At 41.9% G+C, this 27,835-nt stretch overlaps 1 protein-coding gene and 1 non-coding gene across 25 annotated transcripts in view; both read left to right on the top strand.

Annotated features, from left to right (window-relative positions):
- Dlgap1 (DLG associated protein 1) overlaps positions 1-27,835 on the top strand; it is an 879,880-nt gene that overhangs the window by 752,902 nt on the left and 99,143 nt on the right. The gene's annotated exons all lie outside the window — the stretch shown is intronic.
- Trnaa-ggc (transfer RNA alanine (anticodon GGC)) lies at positions 17,716-17,788 on the top strand. The gene has a single exon. It is a non-coding gene; the product is annotated as a tRNA-Ala (tRNA).

Consider the following 27,835-nt stretch of genomic DNA (forward strand, 5'->3'; position numbering starts at 1 on the left):
AACAAGCCCGGCGTGGTGGTGCACATCTATAATCCCAACTATTCAGGAGGCTGAGGTGGGAGGATTGCAAGTTTGAAGCCAGCCCCAGAAACTTAGAGAGGCCCTCAGCAACTTAGCGAGACCCTGTCTCTAAATAAAATATAAAAAGGGGCTGGGGATGTGGCTCAATGGTTAGGTGCCCTTGGGTTCAATCCCTGGTACTAAAAAAATGAATATGGAAAACCAATTGGGCAAGGTGACACATGCCTGTAATCCAAGTGCCTCGGAGGCTGAGGCAGGAAGATTGGAAGTTTGAGGCCCACCTCAGCAAGTTAGCAAGACTGTGTCAACACAAAAAAGAAAACGGGCTGGGTGTTTAGCTCAGTAGTAGAGTGCCCCTGGGTTCAATCCCCAGTAATGGGAAGAAAAAAACGCAGAGATGGAAAAAGGAGAACTAAAGTAAACCCGATTACAGTATCCAGAGAGAACCTTTTCATAAATCTGTGAACTTTTATCACCTAAAACTAATAAAATCTGTGCTGAATAAGCAGCCTTGAGCACTAGCAACAAATTAGCATCAACCAGGATACAGTTTCTACCCTAAGAGCACAAGCTGCCCTTTACCATCTCCCTGGAGCAGGAAATAAACCAAAGGCCAGCTGTAGAGGAATCCTTCTACTTTTATTCACTGATTTATTTTCCCCCTTTTCTTCTTGTTTTTTTTTTTTTTTTAAGACTGTGCATTTCAATATCTGCATATTCATTTTTATTATTTTACCAGTCTACCAGAGGTTTTCAGTGCAAAGAAAACTTTTACTCTAAAAGAACAACCAATTCTATTAGGATGCGTAAGAAGCAGCCGGGATTTAAAAATAATGGTCTGATTCGCAGACTTTGAAGCCAGCTTCATAGTGATAGCAAAGCCATGTCTAGCATTTCAATCCTGAATTCAGAAAATGGCCTTTACATTTTCAATCTAAAAGTGTAGCCTGACCTTCCTGTTAACTTTGGAACATGCCATCATTTTGACAACCACTGAAATCACTTAATGCCATGGCTTGGGTATGACCCTGGAAGTCACACCCTCTTAAGCGATCACATCCTTTAAAGTTAACTGTAAAATCCATTTTGTGTTGATTCTTGTGTACATTTGGTATTTGGCTAAGATGCTTGCATGTCTAAATATTGCCACAGCTGTATATACATTGTGATTCTTGTTTGGTTTCACAAAGAAGCCAAAGCATTTTTATAATAATATGTGAATGACATGCAATATCAGCTGCCATTCTGTGAGCTTTATGGATGTGAAATGCTTTGAAGATAAAGTTTTTCAGGGATTTCCTAGTTTTTTGCCAACACATATACTTAGGTGAAGACTGAAAATGACTGGGTGCATCACTACTGAGTACAGTGTTTCTTGAAATTATAATACAGAAGCAAGTTTCACTTCCTTGAATCCCTGTCTGTCATGATTGATTTTATAAATGACTGGCTTCCTCAAATGTGAACTCCTAAAATTGAACTTGGAACACAGTATATTGGAGGAAAGTATAGAATAGTGGGAAGGGCATTCTAAGGTTCAGACTTCCTAGTCAGAACTTACTGTGAGTTACTCTCAGCCAGGTGATGGTGCACATCTGTAATCCCAATGACTAGGGAGGCTGAGACATGAGGATCAAAAATTTGAGGCCAACCTCAACAACTTAGTGAGACCTTATCTCAAGACAGAAAATAAAAAGGGCTGGGGATGTGGCTCAGTGGTAAAGCACTCTTGGGTTTAAGTTCAAAATTAAAAAAAAAAAAAAAAAAAAAAAAAAAAAAAAAAGTGAGTTAATCTCTGAATCACACTTTCCTCATCTGCAAAATGGAAATGAAGCTATGTAGCACCCCAGCTGGGCATGGTGGCACATGGAAGAAATTCCAGCAGCTCAGGAGCCTGAGGCAGGAGCATCACAAGTTCAAAGCCAACCTCAGCAACTTAGCCAGGCCCTATCTCAAAATAAAAAGACGAGGGATGTGGCTCAGTGGTTAAGCACCCCTGGTTCAATCCCTGGTACCAAAAAAAAAAAAAAAAAAAAAAAAAAAGGGCTATTTAGCACTCCGAATTATTAAAAGAATTAAAATGAAATAATGTTGATGGGTATAGTGAACTATTTAGTGTGTCTAGATACTAAACAGTTTACACTGTAATCAAAAGGAAAGAGTATCCCACCTACCTATTACATAATCAGACACATTCTGAAACCTACTTTGTGACCGTCCAATTTTGTTGTTAGGAGAAGATGGTTACCTGAGTAAAACATTGGAAGTAGTTTAAGATATGTAAAAGTATAATCAAAAATTTTGTATTGGCCCAGTTGCTGTGTAGACTTTGGATTCAGAGATGGTTAAGAAATGAGTTCTGATATGATCTTTTGGGAGAACAAAACTCTATAATTAGTGAATGAGTGGGAGGAATGAGTGGGATTTATGAGAGACAGCTTCTGAAGACAGAGAAAGCACAGGGACAGATGGATAAGGGACAGTGTGGATAACCTAGGAGGGCTTCCCAGGATATTCAAGAGCAGTTCTGGAAGATGAGTAGAAACTTGCCAAGTAAAGAAAGACTGGCAGGGCTGGGGGGGAGGGGCGTGGGGTGGCTCAGCAGTCGGGCACCTGCCTAGCTCAGGTGAGGCTTTGGGTTCAATCCCCAGCACTACCAAAAAAATTGGTGATAAGAAGGTTGGCAACTACAGACAGAAGCCACTGCAGGTGTCAGGTCAGGGAAGCAGGAAGTACTATAGTTCCCTCTTATCTGTGATTTTGCTCTCTGCAGTTCCAGTTACCCATAATCAACCACGGTATAAAAATATTTAATGGAAAATTCCAGAAATAAACAACTCATAAATTGCACACAATTCTGAGTAGTGTAGTGTAATGAAATCTTGCACCCTCTTGATCTGTCCCACCACGGACACGAATCATACTTTGCCCAGTGTGTCTAAGCTGCATACGTTACCCACCTGTCAGTCACCTACCAGCCATCTCAGGTAGCAGATCCGCTGTTCTGGTATAACAGGACTTGTGTTCAAGTAGCCCTTATTTTATTTAATGGCCCCAAACACAAGAGTCATGATACAAAGGTTGCACAGGGCATAAAACATGGAAAGACAGATTAACTCTGGTACTACCTAGCAACACTGCAGGGTATACAGAAAAAAATAAATATTAGAAGATTCTGTACTCCATAAGTTCTTGGGCATTCACGGGGAGTCTTGGAACATATCCCCTGCAGATAAGGGGATACAACTGTGTGTGTGTGTGTGTGTGTGTGTGTGTGTGTTTGTGTGTATGTGTGTGTCCACACATGCACTCAGGTGTTTCAAAGGAGGAAAAAGTATAGAGAGGGAATGGGAAGAATAAGCTAAAGGTCTATGTTATAAAGACCCCAACAAGGAATTTAGATTTTGTCCTTTAGAAGACTTTTTCTAAATCAATGAAGTTTGTTTTTGTTTTTTTGAGATAGCATCTCACTCAGGTATTAGATCCTCACTAAATTGCTGAGGCTGGCTTTGAACTTGTGATCCTCCTGCCTCAGCTTCCCAAGTTGCTGAGGTGTGCACCACAGCACCTGGCTCCAGTGAAAAGTTTTAAGCCAGTGAGTGGAATGATCAAGTTTGTCTGTTCAAAGTATAACTCAGGCTGGCCACCGTGGCACACACCTGTAATCCCAGTGGTTCGGGAGGCTGGGGCAGGAGGATCGGGAGTTCAAAGCCAGCCTCAGCAACAGCAAGGTGCTAAGCAATTCAGTGAGACCCTGCCTCTAATAAAATACAAAAAGCGCCGGGGCGTGGTTCAGTGGCTCAGTGCCCCTGGGTCCAATCCCCGGTACCAAAATGTGTGTGTGTGTGTGTATGTGTCTCAGAAGGCAGCGTAGGGAGGGATTCAGAAAATGTTTGGATGAGAGGCAGAAAATTCAGTGATTTTTTTTCAGGAAGGACTGTGAAGACCAGGCCAATTCACAGGATGAAGGAGTTTGGATTCATGAAATGACTATTTAAACACAGATATGAGGCAGAGGAATGTGGGCGCACAAACTGGATACTGCCAATTTCTTCCTTTTTGAAGATTTTAACTCCATGTAAAAGACTTACATTGCAAAAGAGAGTCAGATTACATATAAGAGAATTGTTGGTAATAACCTATTGCAAAATGGAGATGAGATCCCCATTAAGGTACATCCATGGCAGGTCTCTGGTCCCCAGGAGGTTGACCCCAGCCAATCATCTGCCCGCTACATGAGAGGCCATCCCCACTGCTGCAGGCTTAAATGAGTGGAGGCTGCGTGGGTGAGGGGAGCCCATGAAGATTGCAAGAGATTGGGATTCCCATGCACTGACAAAAATAGGACAGACAGGGGCCGGGGTTGTGGCTCAGTGGTAGAGCGCTTGCCTAGCACATGGGAGACCCTGAGTTTGATCCTCAGCACCACATAAAAATAAATAAATAAAGGTATTGTGTCCATCTACAACTAAAAATAAATAAATAAATAAATAAATAAATAAATAAATAAATAAAAATAAGACTGTGGACCAGTTTGCAAATGAAACTTTCTGTGATTATCAAGCTAGAATATTAGGTCATTTTACTTATTTTCACTTGTAGTGATTTCTGTGATTATAACATGCTTCCCCACTTCATTCCAAACTGCTGTGATGGAAATGAGAAGGATGTCTACTGTTACCCAATGTGCCTCATGTCAGATAACAGAAAACTTGCTCTGCTTTTACAAAGGAGATCATTAAATCGAAATAGGAGGTAGAAAATTTAATATTTGCTAATGATTAGAATTATTTTGTTCACCCCAAAATAAATCTAGCTGTACGAATACGTCAGAGACCGTCCCTCAATATTCCAGAGACCAAGATCATTAGGCAAGAACATAATATCTTTCCAATTACTTCATCTCATGTAGTGGACTATAATAGAATAATTCAAGTTAATAATCCATGAAACAGTTTGCATAAAAATCCTAATGTATGACTTAATAGGACACAGAAGAAGAGAACTCATGCAGGATTGCAGGCGACATTCTCAACATAACTAACGTATGTCTGGATTTTATTCATATAATGTGAGGACATGCCACAGAAATAAAAAATTGAGGGGCTACCAGGTGTGTGGTAGCACACACAGGGCCCTGGCACCACCACCCCCATAAAAAGGTATTAAAACTTACAAGAAGCAAAGCAAAAACAACATAATTACGGCTGGGGATATAGCTCAGCAGTAGAGTTTTTAGCTAGTATGCGTGAGGCCCTGGGTTCAAATTTCAGTATTTATTTCATTTTATTTGATTTTGGTAGGGATTGAATCTAGAGGGGCTTAACCACTGAGCCACATCCCCAGTCCTTTTTATTTATTTATTTATTTATTTATTTACTTACTTATTTATTTTTATTTTGAGACAGGGTCTTGCTAAGTTGTTTAGGGCCTTGCTAAGTTGCTGAGGCTGGCCTGGAACTTCTGACACTCCTGCCTCAGCCGGTCAAGTTGCTGGCATTATATGCATGGGCCACCACACTGGGTTCTCGAGTATTAAAAAAAAAAAAAAAAAAAAAAAAAAAAGATAATGAGTCAAGAAGGAAGGTCCAAAAAAAAGTCTTATAACCTTGAGAGAGAAAGAGAGAGAGAGAGAGCACTCCAAGTTTTAAACTACAAAAAAGAATTTCATTTGGATAGCAATAAATATACAGTATCTGTTTTTTATTTGGAGTAGATTATAAAGAATAGAAAACATTATATAATAAAAGAAAAGATCAGTCTTTAATCAACATGCTTTTTAAAAAATACATACAAAAAATACACTTTTATAGTAAGGAGTTGCCCAAAGATTACTTGGTTTAAAGAAGAAATCTTTGGAGAGTGGGGAGGAGGTGCACACTCCTAATCCCAGCAACTTGAGAGGCTGAGGCAGGAGGACTACAGGTTGGAGGTCAGCCTCAGTAATTAAGCAAGACCCTGTCTCAAAATACAGAATGAAAAGGGCTGGGGATGGAGCTCAGGGGTAGAGCACTCCTGGCTTCAATCCCCACCAAAGGAGGGAAAAAAATTTTTCCATAATACTCATGTAATCACATTGTCCTAATTTCTTGTGTATTCTGCCAGCTATTTTCTGCATATACATGCAATTAGAACCATAACATACATAATACATGTACAAATAAAATCATTCCAATCTGTTGAAGAACATGCTCTTTTCATTTGGCATTTAATCTTTAGTATCTGTCTCTATTAGAATATACAGTTACTTCCATCTTTTTTTTTTTTTTTTGCAGTGCTGGGGATTCAACCCAGGGCCTTGTGCTTGCGAGGCAAGCACTCTACCAACTGAGCTATCTCCCCAGCCCTACTTCCATCTTTTAATGACTATAAAATTTTGTTTTTCTGGATGGTCATCCAGAGTTTATTTGACCATCTGTTTATTGATAGAAATTCAAGTAACATTCAATATATTCAGAACATAAGTTCTTACTCTGGATTCATGAATAGACTCTAGAGGCTCTTAAACCATCTGAAATTATAATCAGAATTTGCATTTGTGTGCATATGGGAATTACTTCTGGAGAGGAGTGTCTATAGACTTCAGCCGATGAACTAAGGAGTTAATGACCTAAAAGGTAAAAGAATTTCAAAATTTGTAGAATTCCAATTGCAATGAAGTTTTAGAAAAACAGGATTAAATCCAGTTATGAAATAGTGCTTCTCAACTTTTTAAAAATCCCAACCACCTTTGGTGTACTATGCATACTATGCATAACCACACCTGGCAAAAATCACCACCTTCCACCCTGACATTCTGATAAATTCGTCTAAGGGAAACATGCTGAGCAGCCCAGCTTCCCTTTCTGTCTCCCGATCCCCCTCACTCAACCACACTGAGAGTCATTCACAGTAGACCTGCAGCCAGAAAGATTTGGTTGGGCTTTACTTTCAGTCATTATAACATAAAAAACAAGTAGATGTTTAGTTTTCCAAATGTAAATTATGTTCTGAGAGAATTTCACCTCTAATAAGATGGAAGGCTACGTGAGGTAGACAAATTATCCCACTGAAAACTAACAACAACACAAAAGGATACACAGACGACTCAGGACAGTTCCACTGAACTATTTTCTGATTCAACTCTGGTGTGAAAGTGATATGCATTCCACAGGAACTGTACTTTGACTTTTGAATTTGGATCTTTTCCTGGAACTGGTGATGAAGCGTGATTCTCTCTGATGCGGGGCATTTCGACCCTGAGGGGAAACACCTGGTTCTCTGCAGTGAGCTGTGTTGCTCCGCTGGACTGTAGGGTAAGGTAGGCGTGTCCAGCGCACTTCCAACTTCAGATATGTTCAATATATGATGAGTTTCATCACACATCTGTATATGCATACATTTAAAAATATCCAAGGTTTAATGCCTGGTAGGGAGTTATTGAAAAGCAGAAACTCAGAGTAACCAAAACAAGAAGATGCTAATGCCCTGAGGGCATCTGCTGATTCTGGTTGATCATAACTTTATGTTTTAATGGTCTCTCAGCATAGGAGGAAACAGACTTTAAAGCCCAAAGTTTGTCCAAGGGAATGCCTAAATGGGAAATCACATCCCGTAAAACTGGCACCTGAAAAAAATTATAACTTCAAGATAAGGATTAACCAAACCAATAGAAGGTAACCACACCCACATAATCTACTTCCTACCCATCGCTGCAAAAGAAAAACAGAAACAAAAACAAACATACCTTTCTTGGTACCAAGGTAGAAGATTACTCATTCATAAGAGGTTTAACTATACAAGTACAGAAATAATAATGCAAATGTGCATTTGTATTAAGAAACAAAAGAGAAACTTTAGAAGATTTGGAAGGAACAAGAAACTGTTTTTTTTAAATGACTAGAAGATTTTTGGAGTAAAGGAACACTCTAGAAATTTTTAGAAATTGAAATTTAGCTGGGTACAATGGCACCCTATAGTCCCCATGACTCCAGAAGATGAGGCAGGAGGATCGCAAGTTCTAGGCCAGTCTCAGTAATGTAGCAAGACTCTGTCTCAAAATATAAAATAAAAACGGCTGAGGATGTGGTTCAGTGGTAAAGTGCCCCTGGGTTCAATCCCTGGTACAAAAAATAAAAATTGCAAGTTCAAGGTCAGCCTGGGTGACTTAATGAAACCTTGTTTCTAAACAAAATTTTAAAAGGCCTATATATAGCTCAGGGGTACAGCGTTTGCTTAGCACATGTGAGACCCTGGTTCCATCCCCGATACAAATAAGTAAATAAATATTTTGTAATAATGCAGAGTTCCTAAAAGAGAGTAGAGAGAAAATGAAATAGAGTATATATCAGAAGTGATAAAAGACAGACACCAATCCATATTCAGGAAACTCAACAAATCCCAAAGAAAGAACAGAGAAGGAATTGATTTAAGACTGGACAAATCTTAGTAATCTTCAAAGGAACTGGAGAGAAAAAGACAAATTAACTTCAGGGAACAAGAAACAACACTAGAAGTCAGAAGAGAGTGACTTCAATGTTCTAGAAGAAAATAACTACCAACATATAAGGTCTTTATTTTATTTGTTTATTTTTTTTATGTGATGCTAAGGATCGAACCCAGTGCCTCACATATGCTAGGCAAGCACTCTGCCACTGAGCCACAGTCCCAACGTACGAGGTCTTATCCAATGAAAATGTTCCTCCACAATGAAGGTAAAACAAGGACATATACAGAGAGTGCAGACTACAACTAAAGAAAATTAAAATCTATCTTTTAGGTAGAAGAAAAGTGAGCCCAATGAAAGATCCCTGATGGTTTAGGTTATGGTTTGAATGTGTCCCCCAAAGTCTCATGCTGGAAACTTGGTCTTCGGTGTGGTGATGTTGAGAGATGGCAGAACTTTTAACAAGAGGAGCCTAGGGGTAGGTGATTAGGTCTTGTCATTTGATCTCCTCCTTGTATGTGTAGACAGTTCCCTTTCCATTTCTCTGCTATGTTGTGCCATAGTCAGGGGGCTCTCTCCAGAAAATTAGCACCATGCTGTTGGGACACTCCACCCACCAGAATTGTGAGCCAAATAAACCTCTTTATGAAGTACCCAACCTCAGGTATTTTGTTATAGCAACAGAAAACTGGACCAAGATATGCAGGAAGAATGTAGAGCAATGAGCATGGTAAATCTATGGGTAAGGATGAACAGGCATTGAGAGTATAAAACAATGAAAATGAAGTTGGGTGATTTTCTTTTTTAAAGGCAGAATTAAAAATAAGGCTGGGGTCCCTGGGGTTGTGGCTCAGTGGTAGAGCACTTGCCTAGCACATGGGAGGCACTGGGTTTGATCCTCAACACCACATAAAAATAAAGAAAATAGGGCTGGGGAGATAGCTCAGTTGGTAGAGTGCTTGCCTCGCAAGCACAAGGCCCTGGGTTCAAACCCCAGCACCGCAAATAAATAAATAAATAAATAAATAAATAAATAAATAAAAATAAAGAAAATAAAGGTATTGTGTCCATCTACAACTAAAAAATAAATAAATAAGACTGGGGATATGGCTCAATGATAAAGCACTTGTCTGACCTATGTGAGACCCTGGGTTCAATTTCCAGCACAGGAAAAGGGGGTGGGGTAGGCAGTATAACTGCCACACCATAAATCATGAGAAACATGAAGTGTTATAAATGCCTTATATTTTCTAAAAGGGGGGTAGGGGCATTGATCAACTCTAGATATTAAAAGTTAAACATGTGGGTTACCATTTCTAGACTAACCACTAGAAGGAATGGAGAAAATGAATAATTTCTATACTTGTAAAGGGACACTTATGCTTAAGGGAAATAAGACATACCTAAATGAAATATATAATTTAAAAGTAATTAAACAAATGGGTCAAATAAAAAACAAAAAATAGTATGGTAGGTAGAAATTCAAATATAACACTATATTACATTAAATATATATTTACTAAATGTTCCCATTAAGAAAAAAAAAAATCATTCTAGATTTTTAAAGAAACTATGGTTCCGGCTGGGGATGTAGCTCATTTGGTAGAGTGCTTGCCTCGCATGCACAAGGCCCTGGGTTCAATCCCCAGCACCACCAAAAAAAAAAAAAAAAGAAACTATGGTTCTTCTGAGAGCTACACCTTACATAAGGAACAGAAAAACTGAAAGTCAAACAAGAGACAACATATACCACGTGTATAAGCTGAATAAATAGGTTAGGCTACAATTACAAAACCAAAATCTCAGTGACCTACAACCGCAAAGGTTTATTTTTTGTACATACTGGATGTTCACTCAAGGTTAGTTCTGCTCCTCATCCTCCTCCAACTTCCAGATAGAAAGGATGAGAAAGTGTTCTAATTTCTATTTCTGCATTATAAATTACCCTAAATCTTAGCACCCTGAAACAACTATTTTATTTTGCTTGCCACCCTGTGGGTCAGCTAAAGGTTTAGTGAAGACGATCTCCCATGGGGTGTCTTATGCATATACATTCATATATTGCCTGGGGCTACAGTCATCTAAAGACTCAGTTGAGCTAGGTGTCTAGGGTGGCCCCCTCACATGACTGTCAGAGGATGCTTTCTGTGAGAGTTCAGTTGGAGCTATGGACCAGAACTCCTATATACAACCTCTGCAGCATGGCAATATCAAGGTAATTTTCTTCTCTGGTGGTTGGCTCCCAGAGTAGATGTATTAGTCAGTTTTCCATTACTGTAATGAAATATCTGATGCTGGGTAACCTATAAATAAAAGAGGTTTATTTAGCTTACGGTTTTAGAGACTGAAAGCCTAAATAGGAGAGTGGTAATTCTGGCAAGGGCCCCCTAACTATATCACCTCAAGACAGATGGCCTCACAGTGGTGGAAACATGTGCAAGAGGGAGTAACACTGCCAGACTGGAAGCCAAAGAGCCTGGGAAGTAACCAACCATATCCTTTTATGACTACCTTCTCGGAAGAACTCAGGGGTCCCACAAAAACTATCTTAATCTCTTCTTAGGGCAGCCTCCCCCAGGAACTGAGAACTGAGAACCGCCTACCAAGCCCCACCTTTTTTTTTTTTTTCTTTCTTTCTTTCTTTTTTAAAGTTGTAGAAGGACACAATGCCTTTATTTTATTTATTTATTTTCATGTGTTGCTGAGGATCAAACCCAGTGCCTCACAGGTGCTAGGCAGGCACATTACCACTGAGCCCCGGCCCCAGCCCCCAAGCCCCACCTTTTAAGGGTTCCACCACCTCTTAACATCAGGACACTAGGGAGCCGGGGACCCAGCTTCTAACACATGAACCTCTGGTGGCAAAGCACATCCAAACCATAACACAAGATTCCCCACCACCATGGGACTGAAGCTAGGGCCTAACACATGCTGCATACAGACTCTACCACTGAGCACCCTGCAGCCCCCAGCAGTGGATGGCAAACATGGCGACTGTCTTCTCTCAGAACAGGCACTCAGCAGAACCAGGCAGAAACCTTTCCTGACCTGCCCATGGAAGTTACCCAATTCCTGTGCACTGCATGCTGTTGATTACCCACAAGTCCCTAGGCATTGTCCACACTGAAGGAGAGGGTCCTTGGTCCTCATTTCTCAAAGGGAGGCCATCAAAGACTTTCAGATATGCCTTCATCACCACAAAAAGAAATAAAATTGACATTCTTCACGGATGATATAATGGTATACATGTTAGAATCAGGCAATCTATAAATTAGTAAGATTTGTTTAATAATTTAGAAAAGTTATTAAGTATGAAATTATTAAAAAAAATTATAACTTGTATTTACCAACAACAAATACAAGATGAAATAAGAAAAATATAAAAATTATGAAGTATTTAAAACCAAGTAAGTATACAATAAGAATTCTCTAGAGAAAATTATAGAACATTATTGAGAAACATTAAAGAAGAAATAAATGGAAAACTATATCTTATTTGTGGATATGAAGACTCAAATTATAAATTATAAGAGTGTCAATTTGCTTAAAATTATTTATAAATTCAATGCAATCTCAATAAAAAATCTTGACAGTCTTGTTAAGTATTTCCAAAGACAAGCCACTCTCTTGAAAAAGGGCAGGAGGAGACAATTTTCCTCATCAAGCATCAAGACTTACAATTAGCCTATAGTAATAAGGCATGTGATGTGGGCACAGGGACAGGGCAGTGGCCCAATAGAACAGACTAGAGAACACAAAAATAGTCCCATGCACATATGGAAGCTTGAAAGAAAGCTTTGAGATCAGTGGGGAAGGGACATATTACAGTAGATGGTGCTGGCACAAAGGGGCATTTACCTAGAAAAAATAAAATTGTATACACCTTTGTATTAGTCAGGGTTCTCCAGAGAAACAGAAATAATAGAAGACATAGAGAAAAAAGAAAGAAAGGGAGAAAGAAGGAAGGAAGGAAAGGAAGGAAGGAAGGAAGGAAGGAAGGAAGGAAGGAAGGAAGGAAGGAAGGAAGGAAGGAAAGATGGAAGACTGATTTATTATAAATAATTGGCTGGAACAATTATGCAGGCTGAGAAGTTTAATATCTACAGTCTGCAAGTTAGGGACCCAGGAAGGTCAATATGTAGTGTATTCATCAGTTTTCTACCACTGTAACAAAATACATGAGAAAGTCAACGTAAAGGAGGAAAGATGTATTTTGGCTCACAGATTCAGAGGTGTCAGTGCGTGGTCACTTAACTTTGTAGCTTTGGGCCTTCAGCAAGGCAGAACATGATGGCAGGGACCACATGGGGGAGCAGAGCTACTCACCTCATCATGTCCGGGAGAGAGAAGCAAAGAGAGAGAAAAAGGCAGGGATAAAATATACCCTTCGAAGGGCTCCTGCAGTGACCTACTTCCGCCAACTAGTCCCCACCTCCTCCCGGCACCACAGTCGGAGGACCAAACCTTTGGCATAAGCCTTTGGGGAGCATTTTAGATCCCAAAACCATAACAGGTACTTCCTATCTCAATTCAAAGCTTGAGACACAGGAGAGCCATGGGCATACTTTCAGTCTGCTGGCCTCTAGGCTCAAGACCCAACAAGAGCAAATGCTTCAGGCTGAATCTGAGACCAGAGAATGGATGTCCCACCTCAACCGGTCATTCAGAGTTCCCTCAGACCTGGCCCTTTTGTTCTATTCAGGTGCTCAACTAGTTGAAAGAAACCCACTCACATTAAGGAGGGTGGTCTGCTTTATTCAGTCTACTGATTCAAATGTCACTCTCTTCCAGAAATACCTCAAAGACACACCCAGAATGGTTGACCAAATGTCTGGGCGCCAGCCACCTGGCCCAGTCAAGTAGACACATAAAATTAACCATCCTAACCTTGTATGCTCTCCTGCCTAATCAATTCTAGTTGAATTTAAGACCCAAATATGAAAAGCCAAACAACAAAGCTTCCAAAAATGATATAGGGGCATGGAAAGATTTCTGAAATAAAATTCAAGGAACATTAAAAATAAAGAAAAAGAGTGCCACAGTTGACTCTTTATGTTCAAACTTTGTCCTTCACAAAAGAGGAAATTAAAATGTCCAAAACTGTAAAAAAAAAAAAAAAAAAAAAAAGTGCTCATCCCATTAGTAATTCAAATTAAATAAGTTAAAAATCACAATAAGATACCATTATATACTTCCCAGGTCAGCAAAAATCCTGAAGTATGACAACATCAAAGTTGAGAAAGGGCTCTCAGTGACTTGGGAGGCTGGGGCAGGAAGATCGCCAAGTTCAAGACTAGCCCTAAGCAATTTAGCAAGACCCTGTCTCAAAATAAAAAATAAAATGGGCGGGGGATGTAGCTCAGTGGTTAAGCATCCCTGGGTTCAATTCCTAGTACCTGTCTCTCCCCTCCCAAAAAAATGTTGAGAAAGAGGTAGAATAATATGAATATAAATTGATACAAGCATTTTCTTTTTTTTTAAAATGACAAAAGGATCTTAATAGACATTTCACAAAAAATAAAAAAGGAAAGAATGAAAAGATATACAAATAACCAATAAGCATATAAAAGATGTTAAACATCACTAGTCATTGAGAAAATACAAACCAAAACCACAACGGGATGCCACTCACACTCACTAGGACAACTGTAGTTTAAAAAAGAAAAACAGATAATAAGAAGTTTTGACAAAGATATGGAGAAATTGGAAACCTTATACACTGCTGATGGGATTATAAAATGGTGCAGCCACTTTGGTAAACTGGCAGTTTCTCAAGGAAGTTAAATACACAGATGATCCCAGAACTTCCACTCTAAGTCTACAAACAAAAATTTGTATTAAGTGTTCATAGCAGCACTTTCCATAATAGCCAAAATGGAAACAATACAGGTGTTTGTTAACTGAACAATGAATTATTTGTGTTATATCCATATAATGGAATATTATTCAGCAATAAAAAGTAATAAAGCATCAATACACGAGACAACATGGATAAACCTTAAAACCATTATACTAAGTGAAAAAAAAGGACCACATATTATATGATTCCATTTATATATGAAATATTCAGCATTGGCAAATCTGTAGACACAGAAAGTAGATAAGTGGTTGCCTAAGGCTGAGGAGCAGAGAATGGGGAGTGACTGCTAATGAGTACAAGTTATCTTTTGGAGGTGATAAAATATTTCTTTGGGGATGATAAAAAATTGATCAGGGTGATGGTTGCACAGATCTGTGAATATACTTAAAAACATTGAATTTTGCACTTCAAATGTGAATTGCATAGTGCTATGGTCTGAATGTGTCCTCCAAAATTCATGTGTTGAAACTTATTTGACAATGCAATGCTATTAAGTGAGTCTTTTAGGAAATGACTAAGTCCCAAGGGCCCCGCCCTCATGAATCGGATTAGTGCCCTTACGAAAGGGTGGAGGGCACTAGGTAGGCCCACTTCCACTTAGATCTTTCTGCCTCATAAGGACATAGCAGTCATCCCCTCCAGGGGACACAGTAACAAGGTGCCAGGAGACAGAGACCAGCTAGCTCTGACAGTGAGCTAGCTGGGGCCTTGGTCTGATACGAGCATTTTCAAAAACATTATTTGGCATTATGAAGAAACTCACATCCTGCAATCCAGAAATTCCATAGAAAAATCCCTTTTTCTTGTGTGCCTGAATGCATAGACAATAATGATGATGATGGCACTGTTTCAATATCCCAAGGCTGGAAACAACCAGGACTAAATTGAAGTTTATTTCAAAGCTTTTAATTGGCTTGTTTTTTTGTTTTGTTGTAGTTTGGGGTTTGGATTGGGGGGGTTGTTTTTGTTTTCAGTACTGGGGATTGAACTGAACTCAAAGGTGCTAAATCACTGAGCTCCACCCCCAGCCCTTTTAAATTTTGAGACGGGATCTCACTCAGTTGTCCAGGCTGGCTTTGAACTTGTGATCCTCCTGCCTCAGCCTCCCCAAGAGCTGGATGACAGGTGTGCACCACCATGCTCAGCTTTTAATTGACTTTATTTTTATTCTAAGGACAAGCAATACTTCATTCCACTTAGCAGAATAAGTGTTCCTATGAGCAAGAGCCAAGAACACTCCTAACATAAAAGGGTTAAAGAGGGCTGGGGATATAACTCAGTTGGGTAGAGTGCTCACTTGCATGGATAAGGCCGTGGGTTCAATCCCCAGCACTACCAAAAAAAAAAAAAAGAGTTAAAGAAAGCGAATACAAAAAACTGGTATTTTAGACCTACTTTTCTTTTAAGGACAAGATAGGAAGACAGAACAACAGAAAAAGTAAGGCAAAGGGAGTTTCATTATTATGTTTGGGAAATTTGTCTGTTACCTTTCTGAGCTTGATTACTTTTTTTTTTTTTTTTTGTACAGGGAATTGAACTTAGGGCCTCTCAACCACTGAGCCACATCCCCAGCCCTATTTTGTATTTTATTCAGACAGGTTCTCACTGAGTTGCTTAGTCCTCAGTTTTGCTGAGGTTGGCTTTGAACTTGTGATCCTCCTGCCTCTGCCTCCTGAGCCACTAGGATGACAGGTGTGTGCCACCGTGCCTGGCTTAAACCTGCTTTCTTAAACGGTCACTCCGATGATTTTCAGACTGGTCTGTTGGGACATAGTGCAGGATCTTAAACCAAAACAATGACCTCCTATAATTTTTATTTAAGAACTTAAATATAGCCAGGCATGATGGCACAGGCGGGTAATCCTAGCGGCTCAGGAAGCTGAGGCAGGAGGATCACAAGTTCAAAGCCAGCCTCAGCAACTTAGCAAGACCTTGCCTCAAAATAAAAAATAAAAAGGGTTGGGATGTGGCTCAGTGGTTAGTCACCCCTGGATTCAATCCCCAATGCCCACCCTCAAAAAAAGAAAGAAAAAGAAACTTAAGTATACATCTTTAGTTAAATGTATCTTTATTGTATTATTTCTATGCAATGAAATTTTGGTGTTTACATGTGGTAATAAAAATAGGCCTTTTAACAGTATAAATGAATCTACCCACAACATTAAGTAAAAGAAAACATGAATATATGTAGTCTGTTTTTCCTTAATATAAGCTTCAACAAATGTAAGTAAGCTATATTGTTTAGGAATGTATGCAGAAATGGCAAAACTAATTTTTTAAACATCAAGGAAATAATGGCAAACATTACGACTGGGCTGGGGAGAAGTTATCATGGGATACAGCTGTGGAGGGTGCTAGTCAGCTTTCCATTACTGTGACAAAATAACTGAGGCTAATCAAGTTATAAATAGGAAAGTTTTATTTTGGCTAATGGTTTCCAAGGTTTCTGTCCATCATAGCTTGACCCCACTGTCTTCCAGCCTATGACAAGGCAGAATGTGAGGGTGGGGAGCACATGATGGAGGAAGCTACTCACCTCCTGGCTTTCCAGAAAGGAAAAGACTGTGGTCCCAATATCCCCTTCAAAGGCAAGATCCCACTGATCTGATTTCTGCCCACTAGGCCTCACCTCTTCAAGGTTCTGCTACCTCCCATTAGTAGCACAGGCTGGTGACCAAGCCTTCAGGTATCCTTCTCCAATTCACAGCAGGGGCTGGGTTTTCTGGGGGTGCTGATACCATTTTGCATCTTGGTCTGTGAGGTAGCCACATTTTGCATTCTTTAAGAATATTTCGCAGATTCCAGCAAATTGGGAGTCTGAGGCAGGAGGACCACAAGTTTGAGGCCAGCCTGAGAAACTTAGCAAGACCCTGTCTAAAAATAAAATAAACATGACTGGGGGAATAGTTGAGAGGTACAGTGTCCTGGGTTCAACTCCCAGTATCAGAAGAAGAAAAAGAAAAAAGAAAAAAAAAAAAAAAAGAATGTTTCAGAGAAAGAGAAGGAATGTTGGGACTAGGGATATAGCTCAGTTGGTAGAGTGCTTGCCTTGTAAGCACAGGCCCTGGGTTCAATCCCCAGCACCAGGAAAAAAAAAAAGAGAGAGAGAGAGAGAGAGAGAGAGAAGGAATGTTACCTTAGTTCAATTTCTATTGCTTAACCTGCCTGAGACTAGGTAGTTTCAAAAGAAAAGAAGTTTATTTAATCCTTGGTTCTGGAGGCCAGAAGTCCAAGATCAGGCAAGTGCATCTGGCAGAGGTCTCGTGCTATGCTATACCATGGTAGTAAAGCAGAAGGACAGGCAGGTGTGTGTGTAGAGGGTGGCAAACTCAAGGGCAACCTCCCTTTCTAAGGAACCCCCCTCTCAAGGTAATTAATCTAGACCATCAAGAACTACATCAAGGGGGCTGGGGATATAGCTCAGTTGGTAGAGTGCTTGCCTGGCATGCACAAGGCCCTGGGTTCAAGCCCCAGCACCCCCCACCCAAAAAACACAAAAGTATGAAGAACTACATCAATCCCTCCTAACGACCAGTCACCCCTTAAGGTCCGTCCTCCTCTCCACACCCTAACACTGAGTCTCCCATTCAACATGCCTTTAGGAGAGGATACACCACATTTACACCAGAGCAAAATGCCCCAGAGCTTTTCCAAATTACAACACCCACATCCTTTCCACTCTCTCCTTCCTCAAAATTCCGATTCTGTTGAAGAATCAACTGGATAATGTTGTTTCGAATGGTGCGATATGGGGAAATACCACAGAGGCAGGCAATGAGGAAGGAGGGGGTGCTGTAGCGCTTCCTTCTACACCATGGATTTGTATTGGGGGACGGGGTGTCAAAAAAATCTAAAAACACCTCAGAGGGCGTGGTGGTGGTGCACCCTTGCAATCCCAGTGGCTCAGGAGGCTGAGGCAGGAGGATCTCAAGTTCAGAGCTAGCCTCAGCAATGTAGTGAGGCCCTAAGCAACTTAGCAAGGTCCTCTTGCTAAATAAAAAATAAAAAGGGCTGGGGATGTGGCTCAGTGGTTAAGCAACGCTGGATTCAATAATAATAAATTAATTAATTACAAATTTTAAAAAATAATAAAAACACTGGACTGAAATTCACTTGCTGTGTTTGTCTGCTTGGGAGCCAGTCAGTGTCTTTCCTGAGCTCTGAAGTCCTATAATATCTCTAATATGTTCTTCTCAAGAGCCTGTTAGAGTGTTAGCAATGACACACTAGAAACAATCAATAAAAAATTACTAGTACCGTCAAGCACAACAGCACAGGCCTGTAATCCCAGCTGCTCAAGAGGCTGAGGCAGGAGGATGGTGAAATTTGAGGCCAGCCTTGGCAACTTAGTGAGACCCAGTCTCAAAAATTTGATTCAGTGGTGAAATACACCTAGGTTCAATCCCTAGTGCCCCCACCCCCGCACACACACACACAAAGCTACTAGTGTTAATGAAATATTAGAGGTCTTTTTTTGTGAGATCACATCATTCTTTTTGAGTTAAAATTTTAATGTTATTGAGATAGAATTCACATATCATCCCTATGTATGCATGTATGATCACGCTGCCGGTGTGACTCAGCACCATGTATAGCCAGAAGAGTGAGAAGTTATGGTCCATTAGTGTACACTGTGTCAAAATGCATTCTACTGTCAGGTAGAACCAATTAGAACAAATTAAAAAATTGCTATAAAATAAATAAGTAAATAAAAATCCGAATTTGAAAAAAAAGGAATTCACATATCATAAAATTAACCCAAAACATACAATTAAACGAGTTTTTATTTTATTTATTTATTTAATTTTTTGAATCTGGGGATGAAACTGGGGGTGCTTTGCCACTAAGCCTCATCCCCAGCCCTGTATTGTTGTTGTTTTAAACTTTGAGACAGGGTCTTGCTAAGTTGCCAACACTGACCTCGAATCGCCCGTGCTCCTGCCTCTGCCTTCTGAGCAGCTGGGATCCCAGGTACGCACCACCATGCCCCGCCCACCCAAAGCTTTTCAGTACATTCACAGAGTTGCACAATTAACGTCACAACCGACAGTCAGACATTCTTATCTCCCCAATTAGCAGTCACTCTCTGCTCCCAACCCTAAACCCCGGCAACCCCAAATCCACTTTCTGTCCCTCAGAATTAAAATTTGTGCTTTTGATTTAATTGGCTTAAATTAAAGCAAACTATTTTTCAATGTGAATTGCTTGATGTTGCCCAGAATCTCATCACCTGGAAAATAATTTGCTAATTTAGCCTATGATCGTTTTTTCATTTGGGCACTGTTTGAGTGGCGCTGTCTTGAGGAACTTGACACATAGGAAGCGGCCCCTGCATCCTGCCCAAACACACATACAACTTCTAATGGGGTCTGATGACAGAAAGTGCCTGTTCAACAGCACATAGGTCTTGGCCACCTACACAAACAGGGGAGTGTGCCCATTCTTTCCACAGTTTGACCTGAATAGAAGTGGAATGTGGAAGTCTTAAGATCAGTAGGCATAAGATGTCTGGAGCTAGATGTCTATGAAGTGTAGAATGTGAAGCTTGGGAGACAGGAACAAAGGACTATCTCACTGAATTGCTGAGGCTGGCCTCAAACTTTCAATCCTCCTGCCTCAGCCTCCCTTTCTGGGATTACAGGTGACACCTGGTGAGCCATCTCCTCTCCTTAGGTAAGTGTGGGGTACAAATCACCACTATGGACTCTGGGGAGGTGAGTGGAAGATGCTTGAGGTAGGTGCTCAGGCAGATTCAAGGATTCTTGGCTTTGGTTTTTCCCTTTTGTGTCTTCTGTGTTGGGGAGACTTTCTTTTTTAAGGATAGGGAGAAGGAGCATACCAAGAAAGCTTCTGGGTGTGCACCTTTGTGATCTGCTTCTTAGCATTTGGGTGATTTTTCTCTTGAGGTACCACTGAGACATAATATTATGCCCCAACCTTCCTTATATAGCTGAACAGAATAAACAAAACAAATTTGAATTAAAAAGAGAACAGGAGTCGCAGGCAGTGGTAGAGGCCTATAATCCCAGCAGCTCAGGAGGCTGAGGCAGGAGGATCGAGTTCCAAACCAGCCTCAGCAATGGCGAGGTGCTAAGCAACTCAGTGAGAATCTGTCTCTAAATAAAATACAAAATAGGGCTGGGGATGTGGTTCCGTGGCCGAATCCCCCTGAGTTCAATCCCCAGTACCAAAAAAAAAAAAAAAAAAAAGGAAGAAAAAAGGCAAGGTATTCTGTTAGTTTCTTTTACCTATATCGTGACTTTTGGGGACATGATAGAGTTCCCCAAACCCATTATGTTCCTTCATCCTATGTGGAATTGAAAACTTGGGCCTTAGAGGATTAACAAGCTACACTCTGTAGAGAAAAAGAAATAGGCTCTCCCCTTGTGAGAAGGCTAAGTCATAAAACCTGTGGGATTCAAGTGGTGAGTCTGCTACAAAAGTGCCCCACAGCTCAGAGAAAATGACACAGCAGAAAGGAGGCGCCTGCCGGCCCAGCTGTCAGCTGGAGATCCAGAGGCTGCCCAGCCCTTCTGGCTTCCGGGAATGCTCCCACTCCGTCCCACGTGATAGCTGGGGACAAACCCTGCCACTTTACCCGGGAACTGCAGTAATGCCTCATCCTCCAGCAGGAGACCCAGGGTGGCAGGCGGAGACACCCGCACACGCCCAGCCGCAGGCATGGCAAGGACCCTGTGGCCACGGGCCGCAGGCTCCCTAAGCAGCAGGGTCAGACCTACACTCCCAACGCTCCGTGCACAGGTCACAAGGGCCTGCGGTCCCACAGCCAGAGGCCGACACTCTCGGATCACACAGGCCAGCAGTCGCCGGGCTCCGTGTCTGTGTCCTGAGAGAGGCAGCACAGAGGTGACTCAGGGGAAAGCTGGTTTTCCCCCAACACTGGCATTTTGTTAATCTCATATCAAATGCTGTCACTCACCCAGAAACGTCCTGAATGTGCCTTACTTCCGCTTCTGGAGCAGTGGAATGTGGCAGCAGCTGTCTGAGTGATAAGGAGGCCCTGCCCAGGAGGAGGGAGGAAAAGTACCAGACCCGTCAGAACCAGTCAGAGGAATGCAGGCAGTGAGCGACCCCAGCAGCTGGGCTGAGGGGCCTCCAGGTTCCCGAGCTGGCCCCCGCCTGCAGAAGGGTCATTAGCAGGAGCCTAGAGGAACACCTTAAGTCTCCAGGACACCTCGCCCTCCCCTTCTGGGATCCAAGTCAGGGCCTCCTGCATGCCAGGTTCTTCAAAGCTCCTGAAAAGAAGCTCCCTAGGGCTGTGGGCATAGCTCAGTGGGAGAGCCCTGGCCTAGCATGTGTAAGGACCTGGGTTCAATCCCCACCACCACCATCAACAACAACAAAAAGATTGAATCCCTTATGTAGGTGAACCTGAACTTGTGTGTACTACATACATAATATGTACATATGTATTATATGCACATATATTACATGTATGATGTATAAAGCCTGAAACTAGGGCTCATACAAATACTAATAGATAGTGATTATAATTCACAACATTAATCACACTCATAACAATAGTATCAAGCTTTTCCTTTGCTCTGGGCCTTTGACAAAAGGACTTTGATGTACTTGGCCTCATTTGGTCCTCCAATGCCTCTATCAGCATGTTTTCAGCATACCCATTTTACAGACGAAGACACAGGGACTCAAACTAAGCACCCAAGATCACCCAGCTAATAAGAGACAGATCCAGGAATTAATGTCTGTGTGATTTCAACCTGTGCAATGCAGCTGGAAGGGATGACCTCAGGGGTGTTTTGAAAGTGAGTACTTTATCTTTACACCTAGCCAGTTTAGGATTGCCTCAGGCAAACAGGGAGAGGGGAAAGTTGAGAGGACAGGGGCAGGGACAGGTAGGGGATAGCCGAGGGCTGTTACCAGGATCCACTGTGTCATCAGGGTCCACTGTGATTCACACTGGCCCGGCCTGGGTGAAGACAGCAGGGACTGTGAGCACATGGAAGTTGAATTCTGGGCTCTTCCTCCTCCCATGGAGCCCTTCTTTGGGAGAATGACTTCGCCCATCTTTCCAAGATTCCAACCCAAGCTTAAGTTATGAAATAATCAATGTTAATTGTGCATTCAGTGGGAACAGATGCACCCAACACACACACACACACACACACACACACACACACACGCACACACAGGGTCCACAGGTACCCTCCATCCGCCAAGAAGCAGCCCCATTCAGATATTTCTACAGGGAACCTTAGTGAGCAGTAGAACCATGGCGAGGGCCTGTCGGTGGGACCCGTTGCCAGAGTTTGTGATCCCACAGTGCGGGGGCGGGGGTAGCCCGAGAGAATTTGACCCACAAGTTCCCAGGTGCTGCTGGCACGGTGGCAGGAAGAACACCCTTTGAGCACCCCGTTTTAAGGGATGGAAGCTTTGTCTCTTTTTTTGTTCATTTGTTTCATTTTGTTTTGATTTCTGGGCTCTGATTATTACCTATTTAAAATGCAAATGCAGCTGTTCTCAAGGATTTTGATCCTGTTTTGGTTTCCTATGGCTACTGTGACAAATTCCACAAACTTAGTGACTTTAAACAACTCAAATAACTTAGAGTTCCGGGGGTCGGAAGTTGAAAAATGAGTCAGCAGGGTTGTGTTCTTTTAATGGAGGTTCTAGCGAGAGAATCCATTTCCCTGCCTTTCCCAGCTTCTAGAAGCTACCTGCATTCCAAGCCAGCAGCAGGGTGGACCCATGGACCTTCCAGTCCCCCCACCACACCCTGCTTCCAACATCTTCTTTGTCTCTGAACCTCCAGCCTCCTTTTAGAAGTACCCTTGTGACGTCATGACCCCACTGACATAACCAGGGATGACCTTTCCATTGAAGATTCTTAATCACATCAAGCAAAGTCCCCCTGGTCATGTGAGGTAACACAGGCACAGATTAGGATGTCACCATCTTTAGGGGCCACTATTCTGCCTGTCACCCACCCATTCAACCCCCTGCTTAGACTCCAGCAGCTGCCTCTTCAACCCATATCACCCCCTCCCCCCCCCCCCGCACACACACCTGCCCAACAAGAAAACCCAAAACAGCATCAGGATCTGCTGATGCTACATCAAGTGCAAGCTTCTCTTTTCCTTTGAGTTCCTGGATAACAAAGCAGTGTTGCAGGAGGGGCCAGGGTGACAGGTCAAAGAGGGGCAGCCAGGAGAAGAGGAGAGGGATTAATGAAGTGCTTTTTTTTTTTTTTTTTCCTGGTACCAGGAATTAGACCCAGGGGTGCTTAACCTCTGAGTCACACCCCCAGCCCTTTTTATGTTTTTTTATTTTGAAACGGGGTCTCACTAAGTTGCTTAGGGTCTCACTAAGTGGCTGAGGCTGGCTTTGAACTCGAGATCCTCCTGCCTCAGCCTCCCAAGCTACAGGGATTACAGGTGTGGACCGCTGCGCCCGGCTATGCAGTGTCTATCGACCACGCCCCAGACACCTCGTATGTCTCCCTACTGCTCTCTGGGCATTCCGAGTCCTCGCCTTCGCTGCCTGCACTAGACCTGCTGAAGGTCAGCGCTCACCCCAGCTCAGTCACCAGCAGTCTTCCCAACCTGCCAGAAAAATGCAGGAAAAAATAAAAGGATCTTCCCCTAAACACTAGATTTTTGCCTTTTGATATTTCTGGTTGTTACTCTCAAAACTTTTCTGGGCTGAAGTCCAACATCCGGGATGTGAATTTTCCATTGATAGGTGTCTGGGTCTGTCACAAAGCACCACAGACAGGACGGCTTCGACAACAAGATCGCACCTTCTCACACCCTGGAGGCTGCTGGCGGCCTCTAAGCTTAGCTTGTAGATGGCCGTCTTCTCACTGTCTCCCTTAACCTGTACATGTGCATCCGGATCTCTTTTTTTGTGTGTGTGTGTGTGGAGGGACGGTGGTACTCGGGATTGAACTCAGGGGCACTTGACCACTGAGTCACATCCCAGCCCTATTTTGTATTTTATCTGGAGACAGGGTCTCACTGAGTTGCTTAGCACCTCGCTTTTGCTGAGGCTGAACTCAGGATCCTCCTGCCTCAGCCTCCTGAGTCACCAGATCTCTTCTAAGGACATCAGTCATTCTGGATTAGGGCCCACCCTAATGAGCTCATTCTAACTTGACCATCTCTTTAGAGTCCATCTCGGGGCTGGGGAGATAGCTCAGTCGGTAGAGTGCTTGCCTTGTAAGCACAAGGCCCTGGGTTTGATCCCCAGCACACACACACACACAAAAATAGAGTCCATCTCCAAGTATGGTTACCTTCCAAGGTAAGAGTTAGGTTAGGACTTCAACACGTGATTTAGGCAGGACATAATCCAGCCCATGGCAGTGTGGTAGGACCCCGGGAGATTAAAAAGGGTCACCTCCATTCTCTCCAGGTGTAGCAGGTAGTCTAGGCACAATAGGGGTGAATGTGAGGAGAGGAGAGCCCAGCCATTGAAAGTGTGCCCCACGCCCCAGAACTGCCTTTTCATATGGCCCTTAGGCTGGGAGGAAGGCAGAGAAAGTCAAAGAAACCACCGCAGGCTCTCTCCTGGTCAGGGCAAGCAAACAGCATCTAAGGCTCACTATCCCCGGAGCCAACGTAATTCACAGCTGATACGTAATTCACAGCTGGTCCCAGAAGTTGCACCCAGTCAGTACACACCCTGGACACAGAGGAAATAAAAGAGAGGATGGTGTGTTTGTGTTTGATGCTCTTTAAAAGGGTTGAGTGATGGAAATGATATCACTCTCCAGGCATGGCTCTGATAGGGAAGTAAACGGCCCACGACTTGAAACAAACCACACAGCCTTATCTCATTCTTGATTCATGGGTTTCGGCCTCTCCAGATCCCTGTAGAGGCTGGACACTGAGCTGTGGCTGTTAGAGGAACTGCTTCCTTCCTTCTCTGCCCTGCCCTGGGCATGTTGCATTTTTGACATAATGGGACCTGGATTAAATAATAACTATATATATATATATATATAGTTATATATATATATTAATTAATGAATTTATATACAAATGAATAAAGGAACATTATTCATTAGTATATATCATGTGTATATGTGAACTCAAATAACCCAATCACAAGGAAAGACGAATGTTTTATGATTCTGATTATATAAGAAACCTAAGACTAGTTAAATTCATAGGGATTCTCAGGAGGCTGAACAGGAGGATCGAGAGTTCAAAGCCAGCCTCAGCAATTTGATGAGACCCTAAGCAATTCTGCAAGACCCTGTCTATAAAAAGAATATTTAAAAGGGGTTGGGGATGTGGCTCAGTAGTTAAGTGCCCCTGAGTTCAATCCCGAGTACCAAAAAAAAAAAAAAAAATTCATAGGGACTGAAAGAAGAATGGTAGTTGCCAGAGGTTCCAGGGACAAAAGAATGAGGAGTTGTTTTTCTTTTTCACTTTTTTCCGTATTAGGGATCCAACCTAGAGCCTTGCTCATGCTAAGCCTGTGCTGTATCACTGAACAACCCACCCCGCCCTGGGAGTTGGTTTTTAATGGATACAAAGTTTCAGTTTTGCAGTGACAAAGCTTCTGGAGATGGATAGCGGTCCTACAATAATCCAAACATAGGTAACACTGCAGAAGTGGACACTAACAAATGGTTAATGTGTGGTAAATTTTATATTATGTATATTTTGCCATAATTTTTTTTAAAAAGAAGACTCTGGAAGACAATCATGAATTAGAAGAATTCGTTGGAGTCAGGTCAGGTTAGGTTTGAATCTACAGTTCACTAATTTTAGAACATTGTTCTATTTATTTCTATGTATAAAAAAACAAACAAACAAAAAAAAAAACCAAACAAACAAAAAAAACCACACACCCCCAAACTTAGTGCCTGAAAACAACAGCAATCAGCACACAGAATCCCAGTCACACAGGAGACTGAGACAGGGGGATCTCAAGTTTGAGGCCAGCCTCTCGGCAACTTAGAGAGGTGCTGCCGGTATTGTATTTAAGCTCAAACATTTTTATTAACATGGTAAGACAAAAGGACAGGAAGGAGACCTCAACAGATTCAGAGAAGCCTTTATTCCTTCGCAGACTTGGGCACCTTTGGGGCCCATTTTCCAGATGGGAAAATGGTCCCCAGTTACAGAGAGGATTTTGGTTTTATAGGGTGCAGTGATGTAATCATTGGAAGCCACCATACATGCAGTTTTGACCGTCAGGAGCTAGTTGAACAGGTTAAAACTTTAATTTAGGAGGGTAGTTATAAAAAGGTTGAAACTCATTGTTGTCTAGGGAGATAAGAGTCCAGACCCAGTGGGGTGAGTATTCAAATCTTGCCCATTGGTATTTGCTGTGCTTCCCATTAGGACTAGTTAGTCATGGGGGAGGGTCATGGTTTAGGGCCCCCAGGGCCCATTGTTCCTTGGCTAGTTTCCCCTCCCTCCTCCAGAGCCACACTTCTCTCCATTTTTCTTCAGGGGGGGCTATCTTGCAGGAATATTGTTTTCCACAATCCTACACACATACTTCCTAATCTTATCCTTCTTCTATTATCAGTAGAAAAGTGACAGACTTCAAGATATCTTCAGAGTAAGAAGTGTGGCTCAGTGGTAGAGCTTTTGCTTAGTAGCAGGCATGGGGCCCTGAATTCAATCCCCAGAACCCCCCCCCCACACACACACACGCACGTATATGTATATACACAAACACTTATATACACATATGTATCAAAGAAGCTTTCATTGTTTTGCTTATTTTTATCTCAAGGAAACATCTGGAGAATAACTAAAAATAAAATTATATATGAGATGCTACTATAATTTGGATTTTAAATGCTCCATACAGGTCCATGTGTTGAAGGCTTGGATACCAACCCTGAGGTAGTACTGGAATCTTTAGGAAGCCTAGTGAAAAGAAATTAGGTCGCTGGAGAAGTGTCCTTGAAGGGGGTGTTAGGACTCTGGCCACTTCCTGTCTCTCTTTGCTTCCTAGCCTCCATGAGGTGAAGAGGCTCTCTCTGCTATGTGTTTTCTGCCACAGTCCCAAAACAACAGGGCCAAGCAACCATGAACCAAAACCTCTGAAACCATGAGGCAAAATAAATCTTTTCTTTTTAAAGTTGCTTACTTTGGGTATATTGTCACAATAATGGAAAACTGCCTAATACAGATGAATGTTCAATGTTTCAGAACTACTTTTATAACTGAAAGTATTAAATCAAAGAAACCTGAAATTAGAATTTACATATATATGTATATTAGAAACACCACTAGCAGACGAACTAAACAGGAGAGACTTGGCCTATAATTCTATTTGTTTCATCAAGTACCACCTACTTGGCACTATGCAAGATAACTGATACATTTGGTTGCCATGGAGATGGGATAGCCTCCTTTGACTCCCTTGATGTAGAAGAAATATACAGTTTAAAATTTTCTTGTGCCTTCTGCACAGAACCACAGGGCCAGACTTGACTGTTAAAACAAAAACAGAGAATTATTTCCCTTGTGGACTTCTTTATGTTGTATACCATTTACCGACCCCATTTATTATGG

Source organism: Sciurus carolinensis, chromosome 15 (genome assembly GCF_902686445.1).
Source record: "Sciurus carolinensis chromosome 15, mSciCar1.2, whole genome shotgun sequence".
Taxonomy (NCBI): domain Eukaryota; kingdom Metazoa; phylum Chordata; class Mammalia; order Rodentia; family Sciuridae; genus Sciurus; species Sciurus carolinensis.